A 17,185-nucleotide genomic window follows, 5' to 3' on the forward strand; every position below is an offset into this window, starting at 1 on the left:
TATAAAAGTTTTTATATATATAAACAATTTTGTTCCAGTGTTTGGTATATGATGGATATATATTTGTGGAGTAGTATCGTATTTGTGTGGTTTAATATTTGGTAAATCCACAAGAAATGGTTCACAAAGAATAAGGCTTACGGCTCAAAGATCAAATGATGTGGCTCAGGTTCAAGGCTGGAGGTTTCAAAGTATTTCCAATATAAAGCAGAGTTATTTTGAGTATTAACAATATGTCACAAGAGAATTTAGAAATATTTGCAATATATCTCGAGAAAGGTTTAGAAGTACTTTCCTTATCATAATCGATTTCAACTTCACTTGTACTTATCTACTGACTCCATTCAACAATCACTCGTCTGCTTTTCTTATGCCTCGCTTCTATTCTCTGATTACTTGCTGTATTTTCTACATAACAATTCTATTTTCTGATCACCTGCTTCCTTTTCTTACGCCTTGCTTATTCTGCTAGGCATTATAAATATCTATCAATATTTAACTCATACGATTCTATTTGACATATACTTCGATCTACCCTTCGTTTCACCCAAATCCGATTAACGGATTGAAAGTTATGCTATAAACAAGTAATCACCGAATATATAGATCGACAGTCAACCAACAAGTCACATATAACACATAGCACGTCATATAATCAATGATATATCACTTATAAAGAAGTCTCAGGTCATAAACAGGCTTTCAGGTAATAAAAATGATTTTTAAAACATTTTTCGGGATTAAAATGGGTCGTTGGATCAATTTCAGAGTAATAAACAGGGTTCGATTGGCCACATCTGGCTTCGAAACAATTTTATAATAATTTTCGAGCCTTAGAAATAATTTACAATAATATTTTAAAGCTCGAAACTATTTTTCGGAATTTTTAAATCATTTTTAAATAATTAAATCTAATTAAATAATTAATTAAAATAATTAATAATTAATTAAATCAATTAATCAATTAATTTTCGAATTAATTGACTAATTAATCAATTAAAAATTAACTGAAATTAATTAAATAATTAATTCAAATTTATTTTTGAATTAAAAATAATTTTTGGAATTAAAATAATGATTTTTGAAATTAAAATAATCATTTTCGGATTTTTCTGAAATTAAAAACAATTTTGAAAATAATTTATAAAAAGAAATCTAAATTTTAAAAGAATTTAAAATAGGAATCCAGAATTTGTAAAATTCTGGAAACTTCAAGTACTAACTTGCAAAAACGCCAAAAACAACTTTGATTTAGGGATATTCTGGATCAAAACCGGGTTTTTAATAAAAAGAAACAGGTCAGGAACCGGGTCGCCGGGTCGGGATGAACCGCCGGACGAACCCAGAATCCGGTGACCCTTTCCGGATTCCGGTGACCTCAATCGGGGTCGAAAACAACCTCGTTTGATCTATTTTTCAATGCAAAATCAGTCTAAGCATTTCCAGAAGCCTAACCATTCAACAATCTGTCCACAACAATCATTTAATCAATTTTTCGGCCAAAACACGAAGAACTCCGGCGAGAACTTCAAACAACAACTCCGTTCAATCTAGAAATCGTATGATAACATGCTATATACGATTAGATTGCAAATTTTAAGGGGAACAAAACCCACCCCTTTAGAACTTCTGATAATCCCTAAATAAGAAACCCCCAATTTTAATCAAGAACATTCAAACGAATATAAACCCTAATTATACAATTCAAGAATCAAACCCTAATTTGAACATGTTATTGAACTCCAAATTCGAAGTATAATATACCAAAATGATCAGGAAAACAAGCTCTACAACATACAATCATCAAATCATTCAAACAACCATCCGTACAAAAATTCATAGTTTAAATACCAAGAAATTCAAATATAAATAATTAAATAGAAAATCACCTGATGTTTCTGGGTTGAAATTGATGGAAGATTTGGATTCTAGATTTCAGTAGCTTCGTTTTGAGTATATGTACGCCAAAATCGGATATCGATAACGCCTCCGAATTTGTGTTTGATTATGAAGAACATAATATAATTATAGTATTTTCTCTGTAAAAACTCTGTAAATACTGTTTGTAAATGATTTCCGGTATAAAATAAAATATGGTAGAGGCTATTTATAATTACGGAAAATTAGTATCCCGTTGGATCATTCCGGATATAAAACGGTACGTTTATTTATAAAAGCTGATCCAAACGGTACCGGTTTTCGAGATAATTATCCAAATCAGTACAATTTGTACTACGGTCTTGGTCTCAGCGCCTGGTTACACGTATTACGAGGTGATAATTATGATAGTTTAATAAAAAGCTCCCGTTTATCGAAAATACTAGTTTTATTGATTTACCGAAACGAACAATGTATCGAAAATATTGCGCCGGGACCCGCGCAGGACAAACCGTACGCCGGATTGAAAAAGTCGAAACACGGAAAATGCTCGGAATATTGCAATTAGGTTAGGAAGGAGTTCTCGGAAGAGTTTCAGGTTCTAAAAACGTAAAAACGGATAACGGTGGTTGGTTCCCGTTTTTATAAAATAGATTTTAAATACCCGGAAAAAGATTTTATAAAATCCATATGATTCTTATAAATTCATAAATCAACATAAAAATAATTAGGAAGATATGACAATTATCTGTATTTTATTTTGGACATATAAAAATTAAAATACTCAACTAATAATATTTTTAAACATCCAACACATTTAACACTTAACCAATAATTCACAAAATAGATACTGAACACATATAATAATTATTTAATAGCAAAAATAATTACACGATATATCCCGGATATTACATAGATTATCATTCGGCAATACCTCCCCTTCTGGAAGGGTTGTTCTTCTCAGCTTACATGAAATGAAAAGAAGAGAAAAGAACGAACTGAAGAGAATTGTATATATGAAAAAAATACTGCCATAAAATATCTGGCTTGGAATATACCTCTGAACTATAGAGGTTTGTCATAGGAGAACAAAGCGTATACGTATATATATCAACATCAAGTATTATAGCATCGCATTTCACCTGCTTAAACATTTGCTATTCCGTCCATCATTCTATGGACCCATCCTCTTGCTCGAGCTTATACACAATCACCTTTGAAACTCCCTCGACATCGAAAATCGAATCTGGGATCTCATTCTAGACATCATCATTACTAGAATTCTATGCTTGCACCGCAACCTTCCTCGTATAGTAATACGACTCTCCATTGATAAGAAGGAATAAGTATTCAATAGGTAGATAATCGACTTAATTATCCTATCAATGATAACTTATACACCATCACGACCCGATTAGTGGTACTCAGTCTCAACATCCATTCCAATACAACTCTCACGGTTGTAAGTAATCGGCTCATTACTCGCAGAATCATTCCTGTATTACTATGGCCCACCGTTGACCTACTGTAGTCATTCATTTTCCATGAAGTCTTAATAGCTAACCATACAGAGTCCATACATATCGTATTGAATCCTTCTAAGGGGGTAAGATGATCACCGTTCATGATTCATGAAGAACACTCCTGAACTTGACGTACATATGACATGAAGCAGATAAAATTGCAGAAGAGTTTCAATGATAGCAACGATAGCAGGTTAATACCATTCTTAATCATATGCCTTCAATAGAAGACTTAACTCAAAGGTTTGTTTAATCCTTTTTGAAACATGGTCCTGGCTTATTCTCAAGATAGGACCTTCTAAGATATGTAGCCCGCTCACAGCGATAACATGAATTAAATCTTTACCAACTACTATTATGGTTGAGTATCGCACAATCATCAGAAGGAATGTCAATCTTTCACACCATAATACAACCTTCACGGCTTTAACCATCATCAATGTATTCCTCTAGCACGAGTGCCTATAATTGCCCTTTTACACTTTAAGTGTCATCCACCTCTTTGGCCATTCCTGATAGTAAAATTTCCTTACAATCAATATCATTTTAACCACCTCCAAATAAATTTTCTACCTCATTTCAATCACTGCTTATGTGAAAATGCTTTTCTTAAGTCCTAGTGAGAATTTTTTTTCCATTTTTCCATAAGTCATTGCCTTAGTCTTTAGATGTGAACATTATCACGACTGACTCTCGATCATACTTAGGACGTCTCTTATCTTGGGTCCTTTTTGTTTTCACCAATCCCAACTCTCATTAGGTCGATCTATACTTTCTTATGGTTCAACACGTGCCTCACCTGGCATTATTATAATTACGTCATATTTCCTTCATCAAAATTTCTATTCTTGAGAACTTTGATTATTACCTTTCTCCTTGTAAAACCTCTAAGGTTATCCTTAAATCCTTCTTCAGGTACACCCTAGGCACAGGGCATATCAAGATACCATGTACTAATACCAGAATCATTGTCTATATACTTATGAAAAATTTCTCCATTGATCCTTAAAGGTTGTTGTTACCTTAATCCCTTCCAATTCATACTGTCAAAACTCATACTATCCCTATTAAGGGTGAAATGCCAACCTTAATGCATTCCCCTAGGATTCATTTTAGGTTACCGATGTTCTATCCTTAATTCCACCTTTTAAAAAAGTACATGCATCCTTCCATGGATAAATCAAGTCATATATCCTTGATAAGAGTGTCTTATTCAATCATTCCCACCCCGATAGTATATGCCTAATTTCATAATAACATCTGTATTCAAAATGAGGTCAATCAATATGGCCTCCAAAAGATAACAACGGTTATATGCTTTTCTTGCCTGATTCAGTAATGATAACAGGGATGTTCTAGAAGATATTGGTCGTGTTCAACGTGAACCTTTTAGTTCTAACTACTCAGTTACCTCTTTTATTTATCTCAACAGTCATCTTATCGCTGGGATATCTTTTATACCTAGCGTCTTCCTCTCTGGGTATCAAGTCACAGGTCTTACATACACTTCACCTTCTTAAAGGTCACTTCCTTCATCCCATTTCCTACTTTCTTACTTTTTTGTCTCCTCAGTCTATCCGCGTCTCATTATTTATCCTTCGAACCATCTCAAGGTTTCTTCGAATCCTCCCAACTTAAAGGGGATAAAATATATGTACCTCTTATGCCTTCACCCATCAATTTTAACTCATGGTGAATCACCCCCATCCTGATGATTACATACTTTTCTATTTCTATTGTTACGGGTCTTTAGGGTTTCCTCATACCCAACTCCCTTATCATACCTCAAACTCTATTGCCTTTATATTCCTTTCCACTTCAGTTTCTTTTTATTTTTCTTTCTCTTACAATCATTTCATGAACCCACTAGTTATTTACGTCAAACATCAAGTCATTCTGGGATTCGTGTCCTCAGGATGAATCTTGCCAACTTTTACAACTTACATTTATAACTCATCATACTCGTCCGCCTTTGTTCTGGCTCTAAAGCTTTTACACTATCTCTATAACCTTGGGAAGTACTTTCCCGAAAACAATTGACTGAACTTTAATCGGTTTATTATAACCTCTAGCCCCGTGTCTTTCTTCGCCTTTCACCAGCGGGTGGCCTCTCTCTTAGGAAGGTAAGTGACAAAAATAGTCTTTTGCGCTTCATCAATCATTTAGAATATAAAATCAATCCTCTATTTCCTTTGGCCAGGCTCTTGACTTGGCTTGGTCAGCTTGTTCCTTGGAACTCTGAGAGCTTAGTGACTTAAAGGTCCTGAAAGAATTTCGCACCGCATTGTTTCCTCAGGGTGGTGTTTGGGAATAAAAGTATAATTTTTGTTTAGGCAGGTCCATGAATTGTCTCATAGGAGTACCATCCCGGTTCTCCCTATCTTGCTCGACTTCTGTTTTCTCAGTATGAAATGTTTCATCCTTCTCCCATAATCAGGGTTATCTTATACGTTAAAATCCTTGTTTTCCATTTGTTATGGGTTCTTTCTTTCTTGATGGTGACCTCCCTGACTATCACATTCAGGGTTTGCCCTAAATCTTATTCCTCGAACTATGGCTTTCATCTAAGATCTCGTCCTTAAGCTCTTGAATGTTTGGAACCCAAATTCTGTAGGAATACCTCATTCTTCCCTTATCATCTTTCTCGGTATTAATCTTTTCTCTATTTTTTGGCTCTCTGCCTTTATTCATCACTTTTTCTTGGCACAATATAATCTTTTCTAGTAATTCGGGCTGTATTGCAATCTCAAACAGCTTTTCGGTACCGGCTCCGGTTACCTTCACTTTTATTTTCATTTTCTCAAAATCTCTTATCAACTCTCCCAAAGACAGTCTCATCTTGAGTCTCTCTTTTATACTAAGGGCATTAGCCACCATTTTGGCTTTCCCTGGATAATAAAGAATCTCATAATCGTTATCCTTGATTAGCTCTATCCTCCTCCTCTGGTGCATGTTGAGCTCTTTCTGCGTAAAAATGCACTAGAGCACTTATGGCTTGTGTAAATCTCGCACTTCTCTCCATACAAGTAGTGCCTCCAATCTTTTGGGAAAAACTATTGCCACGAGCCCAAGCTCATGGGCGGGGACATCGAATTTTATATTCCCTTAATTGTCTTGACGCGTACGCGATTACCTTGATGTGCTGTATAAGAAGCACCCTAATTCTTTATGCGGAGCGTCATTACACATCACAAAATCTCCTTTTCCATCCGGCAACGCCAACATTGTAGCCGTCACCGACCTTTTCTTTAGTTCTTAAAAGTTGTTCTTGGATTTCTCTGTCCATTCGAACTTCTGTGTCTTACGAGTAAGCCGTGTTAAAGGGGCTACTATCTTTACAAACTTGAACGAACCTCCGGTAGTGAGCGGCCAATCCTACCTCTGGTAGTCGCCCTGACCATGGTCATCAATTCCTCAGTGGTCCTTTATTCATTCTTGTTAGGATCCTCCACGGAATCCTTCTCAGCAATAATCCCTTCTAGGACAACATCTTTAACCGCTACATCCTCAATATGAACATCACCTGGTCCCGTGTTAGGACGCTCTATCGAATCCACAATCTGATCTCCAATAATTAATAAAACATTATCACGTTGTTGCTCCTCAACCTCAGGGTTCGGAGTCCCGCTACCATATACGATAATGAACTACGCTTTTATCACGATATTTATAAGGGTTCCCATAAGGGTTTTAACTGTTAGTACTACGTTAGGTAGTCCGACTATGAACTTGGCAAGAGTTCTTATTTATCTTAGTGAACTTATTATTTTAACGTCACTTCATCTCTGAGGTTTATAACGTTTCGCTCTGATACCATTTTTATAACACCCCCAGATCCAGGGTCGGGGATTCGGGTTGTCACGAGTTCCATTTCTCTTATCTATACTTAATCTTAACAGTCAACCAACTACTGCGTACTGTGACCCCACAATATACACACACACACCACAAGTTATAGTCTCAGAGATGAATACCAAAAATAACACAAGTCATTTTATTCCACAATTATAAGTCATTACACCTCAAAAGGGTTTCTGAATAAATTTACATTTCCTTGCCATTATTACAATTCATAAATATACATAAGTCTGGTACAACAAAAGTTGAAAGCCTAGCCTATTGGTAGTTTCTACCTCAGCTACAACGGCATCAACGCCTACAGGAAACTGCGGAACGTTTCCTGTCCGCTCACGAATTGGGAGCTTGGTTGTGTTCATCTTGTCTATCTGTTATTGTGTGATGAAAGAAGAAAGCAAGGGTGAGCAACAAGCCCACCAAAATAATATGTATAATAATTAACAATATATGAGCATTCTCATACTACTTATGAAAGTCTTGGTCAAGAAGAATTGAAGCAAGTTGATATCTTAACGCGACCAAGTCGCAAAATATTCAGTATATATATACATATATACTACTCAAATCTTTGAAATCCTCTGACATGTATAATGTACACAGAGTTCCAGTTTATAACTGTATAAAAATATCGTTGCAAGGTGATAATATATATCTAACCTTGTCTCAACGTTTTTCTGAAATCTTTGTCATGCAAAAGATAATCATTAACCAGATATAAGTTGAAAAGATGAAGTTACAAGATACTCCAATATACTTATATCTTTTTTCAAATACTACTTGAACTACCACCGTTCAAGGTATAAATAGTTCATCCCATAGATGAAGCTACACGAAAAAACTTGTATAGAATCAATCGTTGAAATATCATCAAATGAAATGAAGTTACGAGATACTTTATTTGATGAAAACATCATTTTAAAAACTCGACCCTGCCAACACTCAACAATCGCCCAGCCGTAGCCTTTCTATCGAAGTGCTCTGGGTAGTGTTGTAGAAATATCCAATTGGATGATGAACTCATTACGGGAGTTTATCGCGCCAGGAAGATCACTCACGATGATCAGTCGCAGTAGTGCAACCCCACCATTTTCTACATGTAGAGGAGAACAATCGGATTTACTTATCAACCGAACACTGGACTCCTAAGGAATGGACCGTCTTAGCGGTACTTCCGGGCCATTTGGGCCAATATAATAAGGCTGGGCCGGCGCCACTCGACCACTTACGCCACTCCTAGTTCAGATTAAATCAATGACTCTGAAACGTAAAGCTCAAATTAAATCAAAACAGCAACCTTGTTGCAAATATAAAATACGCCACAGAGCCGGATCCCTTAGGTTTTGAGCGAGTATTTAAATCCCAATCGAAAGGTGGATCTTAAATATAAAAATGAGTTTTGGGATCCGCTCTAACTTTTTTTAAAAAAAAATCATTTTGAAGATTCAAAAACAATTTTAAGAATGTTTGGAGTAATGCTGATGTAATAAAATAAATCAGTCCCGACATATTAGAAAATATATGAATATTATTATTTAAATAATATTCCCATAAAGGATAATCTCTATAAAAATAATTGAAGTAGATGTTTTAAAACTTATACTTGAAATGAATAATAAATAACCAAAGATATACTTATACGAAAGTACGATCTTTATTTGAATAATCGAAAATAAGTTTGATTATCGAAACATTATTCTTTAATAAAATAAAGAATATTATTTAATAAAATAAGCGGAGTCATAAGTCCTCGAATGAATATTCAAAATAATATTCATTAAATAAAATAAGCGGAGTCATAAGTCCTCGAATGAATATTCAAAATAATATTCATTAAATAAATAAACGGAGTCATAAGTCCTCGAATGAATATTCAAAATAGTATTCATTAAGTAAAATAAAGTTATCGAATAAACCTTATTCGAATAATAGTTTTGAAAACTATTCATATATATATATATATATATATTATACTCGTGAACATCGACTCCCGGTTTAGAAAATGTTCACCTTTGGGTCCCTTATACTAAGGGTATACGATACTACTGCTTATCTCTAGCATAGGTATTATGCAGTTTATAAGAAATTGAATCAACAATTAGATATCGAGATTACGAAACATGCATGCATATATACCATATCATCATGCTCCAATATATCGCAAGATTTACTAATAACAATCATGCACTTATCAAAAGATAATGCATATACATATATATATCACAACAACAATGTAACGAGTAGAAAACTTGCCTGAGTGTTCCCGGATAGACTTAATCTTAGAGTGGGTCTGATAACCTATGAACAACAATATAAGTCGGAATTAAACCACAGTTTCTTAAGAAACTATACTTTAACCACTTGAACCCTAACGTTCGCTTATGGTCACTCTTACGCTTAACGAATCACATAAGTCGTTTGAGTACCCTCGGCTCCACCATTTTTAATAAATTAACCATTAAGAATTTTAAGGCGATTCTTTCGCGAGTACTCTACCAACTGCCTAATACACTTTACATAATTGTTTTATACTCCAATTAGTCATTTAAGGGGCCTTCACCAAGGTGTCAAAGTAAGGCGAGGGGTAATGGTTCGTTCGTGAAACGCCGTTACTTAAAACGGTCGTTTCTCCTAAACCGTACATCGGATTCAAGCGGACCATATATCAAAACAAAGCTCGTAACATGAACTATCTAAACATGGAAATGGTCAGAATCTAACAGTGAGTGCACGGGTCCTGAAGTTAGGAACAAAAACAGTCCAAGGAAAATTGGGCATTACGACGGCTATAACTTAGCGATTCTCAAAATTTTATCAAATCAATTCAACACCAAACCACCATCAATCAATCCCAATACAACCATATGACAATATCACTCATCAACCAATTTAAATCATTTAAACAGAGCCCTAATCATACCATGAACCATCAAGAACAACTAGTGCTACTCTTCACTCCCAAAATCAACAAAAGCACTTAACAACTAAGATCTCAACATGACAGAACAACTACTACACTTAATCTATCATTCCAACATCATAATCATTTATATCAAACAATCTTAATACTAAGATCATGAAGAGTTATACCTTCCTTGAAGCTTTTAATCAATGAAAGATCCTTGGAATGCCCATGGAAACCTTGATCTATGCTTAAGCTACCTTGATCTTACAATAGAAATCAAGAATCAAAAATTTGTTCTTGAAAGTTACTATTCACCCTAAACTTTTAGGAATTGTTTAACTAGGTAAATCTTGGAATCTTGGATCCAAACTTATAGCATAACTAAGTTATGAATTATGGAAGCTAAGGAAACAAACCTCTTAATTTTTGATGGAGTGGAGCTAGGGTTTTGAAAATCTCCTCCTTGATTTAAGAAGAAAGGTCGAGAGCTTTTGTTCTTGAAACATAAAAGTCAACTTTTATTTTGTGTTATGATTTGCTTGGTTCCCTTTTTGGCTTGGCAAATAATTAGAATTTTTACCATGGTAACTTTTACTTGGCCTAGAATCATCCAACCAAACACTTCTCCTTGTCATGCTTACATCACCCTACTTATGTCATCCATTTGCCACATGTCTTCTCCTTGTGGTGTGATGACATCATCATCCACTAACCTCTTTGATTAACCCCTAAGTACTTGGCTAATGACTGCTTATCTGTTATACGGTTCCCTTAACTTTTGTTCTCGTTCGTCGTTTGAGGGGTCATATCCGGGATCTTATTACTTGGGTTTCCCTAAACCTTTCTCAATAATATATATTCCTTTTATGATCCTATCTTATAATCCTTGAAATAAAATCCTTTTAATCATGTTACCTTATACTCAATTCTTTCGGTATCTGGTAGATTTTCGGGAAAAATCAAAGTGTTCGAATTTGGATTCTGACGATCTTTACATACACTTATTTACTTTATGGAATACTAATACGATCTTAGAATTTCCATATCAGTACTCCTATATAGTGTGGTCTGATAATTTTTCTTAATCAGCATCATCAGCAAAAGTTACTATTCATCTGGGTTTCAAAAATTCCAAAAAATTGGGGTTATTACAGTCTCCCCTCCTTAAAATGATTCCGTCCCGAAATCAGATAGAAAATGAATAGGGATACTCTCTTAGCATTGTTTCGTGTATATTTGTGTTCCGGAATAATTTTAGCTATGCCTTCCAGTTAGTTTCTTCTCATGTTAAAAATGCCATAAAAGTACAAAACTCTCGAATATTTAAAGGGCAGAAAGCTCGAGATTAAAATACCAATTACATAAAATATGATGCAAATTAATTTTAAGAATTGGTTCGTAATTACTTTATATATTACTACTCTTCCACATATTATATGTTATCACCAAGATGTGAAGAACAATAATAAATTCAATGTTTATGTTCTAGAGAGAGTGACTTTAACTTTTAAATATCTTTGCTTTAAATGGAGTAAATTTAAAACTTTTACATATCACACTAAGTGAAACTCTAGAAATTTCATTTCATTTTTCAATAGTTATTACAAATATAATTATCTAGCATATCAATTGAGACATTTCATTACACCGGTACTGCATCATTAATAGGTTCCCAAAGTGTTGTCTTTCCTGTTGGATTTATTTTCCCCTTATTTGGTTATTCAATACCTTGAGGTCTAAACGTTGTAAAAATTTAAATGATGTTACCTATTTTCTATTTTTTATGAATGACTATACATGTCATATTTGTTGGTAGTGTTTGTTTCGTGTATATTTGTGTTCCGGAATAATTTTAGCTATGCCTTCCGGTTAGTTTCTTCTCATGTTAAAAATGCCATAAAATTAGTTGTTTTCCAGCCCTTTTTCAGAAATACGCAGAAGACTCATTTTTTGGATGTCTTGCTGTGATTAAAAGTGCAACACCCTCGAATAGGTAAAGGGCACAAAGCTCGAGAATAAAATACCAATTAAAGAAATTATGATGCAAATTACTTTTATGAATTGGTTCACAATTACTTTATATATTGCTACTCTTCCACATATTATATGTTCTCACCAGGATGTGAAGAACAATAATATATTCAATGTTTATGCTCTAGAGAGAGTGACTTTAACTTTTAAATATCTTTGCTTCAAATGGAGTAAATTTAAAACTTTTACATATCACCAAGGGAAACTCTATAAAGTTTGTTTTCATTTTTCAATAGTTATTAAAAATATAATTATCTAGCGTATCAATTGAGATATTTGATTACAACCGGTACTACATCATTAATAGGTTCCCAAAGTGTTATCTTTCATGTTTGATTTATTTTCCCATTATTTGGTTATTTAATACCTTGAGGTCTAACCGTTGTTAAAATTTAAATGTCGTTACCTATTTTATATTTTTATGAATGACTATACATGTCATATTTGTTGGTAGTCTTTGTTTCGTGTATATTTGTGTTCCGGAATAATTTTAGCTATGCCTTCCGGTTAGTTTCTTCTCATGTAAAAATGCCATAAAATTAGTTGTTTTCCAGCCCTTTTTCAGAAATACGCAGAAGACTCATTTTTTGGATGTCTTGCTGTGATTAAAGTGCAACACCCTCGAATAGGTAAAGGGCACAAAGCTCGAGAAATAAAATACCAATTAAGAAATTATGATGCAATTACTTTTATGAATTGGTTCACAATTACTTTATATATTGCTACTCTCCACATATTATATGTTCTCACCAGGATGTGAAGAACAATAATATATTCAATGTTTATGCTCTAGAGAGAGTGACTTTAACTTTTAAATATCTTTGCTTCAAATGGAGTAAATTTAAAATTTTTACATATCACCAAGGGAAACTCTATAAAGTTTGTTTTCATTTTTCAATAGTTATTAAAAATATAATTATCTAGCGTATCAATTGAGATATTTGATTACACCGGTACTACATCATTAATAGGTTCCCAAAGTGTTATCTTTCGTGTTTGATTTATTTTCCCATTATTTGGTTATTTAATACCTTGAGGTCTAACCGTTGTTAAAATTTAAATGTCGTTACCTATTTTATATTTTTATGAATGACTATACATGTCATATTTGTTGGTTGTGTTTATTTCGTGTATATTTATGTTCTGAAATAATTTCTGCTATGCCTTCCAGTTAGTCTCTTCTCATGTTAAAAATGCCATAAAAATAGTTGTTTTCGAGCCCTTTGTCGGAAATACGCAGAAGATTCATATTTTGAATGTCTTGCTGTGATTAAAAGTACAACACTCTCGAATAGGTAAATGGCAGAAAGTTTGAGATTAAAATACCAATTAAAGAAATTATGATGCAAATTACTTTTAAGAATTGGTTCGTAATTACTATATATTGTTACTCTTCCACAAATTTTATGTTCTCACCATGATGTGAAGAACAATATATTCAATGTTTATGCTCTAGAGAGAGTGACTTTTACTTTTAAATATCTTTGCTTCAAATGGAGTAAATTTAAAACTTTTACATAACACACTAAGGAAAACTCTATAAAGTTCGTTTCATTTTTCACTAGTTATTACAAATATAATCTAACGTATTAGTTGAGAGATTTGATTACACTGGTAGTGCATTATTAATAGGTTCCCAAAGTATTTTCTTTCCTGTTTGATTTATTTTCCCCTTTGTTTATTTAATATATTGAGGTCTAACCGTTGTTAAAATATAAATTTCGTTACCTATTTTCTATTTTTATGAAAGACTTTACATGTGATATTTGTTGGTTGTGTTTGTTTCATGTATATTTGTGTCCAGAATAATTTCTGCTATGCCTTCCGGTTAGTTTCTTTCATTTTAAAAATGCTCATTTCAAAGCTTTACTTTTTTGCAGTAAAGCATTTTAGGTGCTACTTGGTTATCATGTCGTTGCCGGCATTGTTCACCCCAAATTTTAAGTTTTTCGGAGCCAGTGGGTTTAGTTTCCCGCTGTTCGTACTTGCGATTATTTATGGTTGCTCGAGAATGTACATGATTAAAATTTTAAAATGGGATTGCATCGGTTGATGATACAAACCAGATCCTTCAGGTATTTAAATTGTTTTTTTGTGAATATGCAAGTGCAGATAGGAGTAATATTAATCCACATCAATGTGTGTAATAAAGATTTATGCTCCAACTGAATTACCGGAAATAAAATGTAGGAATTGAATAATAGGACATAAGAGAAAATTATTTATGTGTAATAAGAATGTTAGTTGGCGGCCGGTCGATGATCAACTTATTGTAGTCATTGCTATATATACTTGTACTGATCATTGGGTTGAGTTTCAAATGGCAGGCTTAAAGCACTTTTCGCCTATGTTATATCGCCTAGCAATTTCGCCCCTTTCTGTCTCGGGGTCTTGAGCTATTCCGTAAAGGCACACATGTAACAAAAGTAGCTTTATTAATTTTGCTCACATGCTCTTGTGGCATTAGAATTGCTGATACATCCTACTACACTTTCACTTGGTGATTCTGAATCTAACACCAACGCAATTAGAGCAAAGATCATAATTTCAAGAAGCATGTACTCGGATGATTAGAAAGGCAACATTTCATATTCAGGTGGCACACTGAAAAAATATTAACACTGTTGTCATACCATTTTCTTCTAAAGACCCAACTTCTGAAAACCAGTTTTCATTAGATAAGGCATTTGGTGTTGAAGTTCCACAAGTAAGTGAAAGAATGGGGTTCAGAATTGATGCAGTTGCCATTATTGGGGCAATTGAAGATAGTGGATTGAGATGATGATAGTAATACAAGGATTCCGAGATACCATCCGATATTTTATACAAGGTGTTCTTATGAAGGTCAAACATCTTTTGAAGGTCAAACATATCATAATGCTCATGTTGATTTGATGAGTGCCAAATCCCATACAATTGTCAGGGAAAATAGCAATGCATCAGTTCTAAACAAAAAACGCACAGAAACAAGATGTTACTTTAACCATATAATCAGATTTTGCAGGTAGTTATTGTCAATGTCAAGTAAAAAAGGAAGATAATTGGAGTATATACTTGCTTATATATATTTTTAGGAATCTATCATGAATTTAATATCGTCGAAATGTCAAGAACTTTGTTAAAATTGGTAATGCTCCATTAAAATTTAATCTGTTCCTCTTAAGGTATCAATTTTTTAAGTGTACAATTTTACATTTTTGATGTTATTCTCTTGAACTATTGTTAAGTGTTATTTTATTCGTGTATTTATTTATCTTTTTGACAAAATAGAGTTCTAAATTATATTTATTTAGATGCTTTATAAAAAATACCATTGTAAGTTAAAAAAATTATGTAACGGAGTACCTAATTCAAATGTAAAAAAAAGTAATTCAATGAGAATGATTCATTAAAGGATTTATGATAACTAGAGGCCCTAACGACGAGAATAGTTCCAATATATTTACAATTTTTTTAAAGTAGTGTAGTATAATTTATTATTTATATTCAAATTAACATGTGTGACGTATTTATGGGGCTTTTTGATAAATATTCAAGTTTTATATATTTTTCATAAAAATTATGTCATTTTTTTAAAAATATTTGCCATTGCAACTCGAAATACAACAACCTAAAATAGTTGTACAATTCAAAATAAAAACAATCTTTTCACGGGTCAGTAAAAAAAATAATTCATAAAAAGCTGTATTTTTGATAAATTCCCTATATTATTTATTTGGAATTAGAATTAAAATCAAACTTCTCTAAAAATAAAAATTAAAATCAGGCAGATTGACTAATGAGAAATTATAAATACATAAAATATTTTAAAATTAAGGATAAAGGCTGGCAATAAATATAAATATTTATTATCAAATCTCATAACTTTTTAATTTTCGAGAAACATTACTTTCTAACCGCGCGAAGTGACATTTTACTACCTAGTTTTAATATAAAATATACTTATAATATTGTAAGAAAGAAATGGGAAATTCATTGATAGTTGAAAGAAAGTGATTTATATAATTAAAAAATGAAGTAGGGAGAGGAGAGAGACTTTAAGTATACAGAGGAATGATATCTCTTAAAATTTTGAAGAAGGGTCAGGAGTTTGTTGCACTTGATTTTTCTTGCATTCTCCTCTTAGAGATGCTCTATGTATGCCCCTAAGTCAAATTTTAACAAAGTTAAGACAAAAATGAATTCCAACGCATTCTTAAATCCTCCGTAAAAATTGAAGAATTCTAAAAGGGGTGTATTCAATTAAGATTTTAGAGGAATTTTTTGGATTTTTGAAATCAAGAGGTATTCAATTTGGATTTTAAAAAATCCTTTAAAATCTGATGGTATTCAATAGAGATTAGAAAAAGTATTTTAAAATCTGAGTGTATTCAATTTAGATTTTAAAAAGTCTATTGAAATCTAGCGGTATTCAATTTTATTTTTTTAATCCATAAAAATCTGATGGTATTCAAAATTCCGTGGAATTTTTTTATTTGAAAAAGTGGTGGATTTTGATGAATTTGCTTGTTCATTTTTAATTTTTTGAAATCTCTTTAAAATATATGAGATTTTGAAGGATTTCAGGAAAACTTCATAAAATCAGCAAGACTCTGCAAGAATTTTTTATCAACTCCGTCAAAATCCACGAACAAGTAAAATCAACGAAATTCTTTTAAATTCCATGTATTATTATTAATCCTTTAAAATCTAAAATGAATACACCCCCCTAAATTCTTTCCTCGTTATTGAGGAGCATATATTGTCTCCTCAATGAATTTTATACTATATATATATAATATAGAGCTGTTGTAGAATCTGTAGCTTGTAGAAATGTAGCTTGAAGAAGTGCAGGTGACCTTTTATAAATATAAAATAAAATAAAAGAAGTAGAGAAATTTTTTGGAATGTTGTTGGAGTTATCTCCGATAAAATGACTTAGGAGCCCATTAAGTATTAGTTTTTATAAGGAGTCTTACAAGCAGCTCTTGGAGCTGCTCTAAGTAGCCTTATA

The sequence above is a fragment of the Apium graveolens genome, chromosome 4 (genome assembly GCF_009905375.1).
Source record: "Apium graveolens cultivar Ventura chromosome 4, ASM990537v1, whole genome shotgun sequence".
Taxonomy (NCBI): Eukaryota; Viridiplantae; Streptophyta; class Magnoliopsida; order Apiales; family Apiaceae; genus Apium; species Apium graveolens.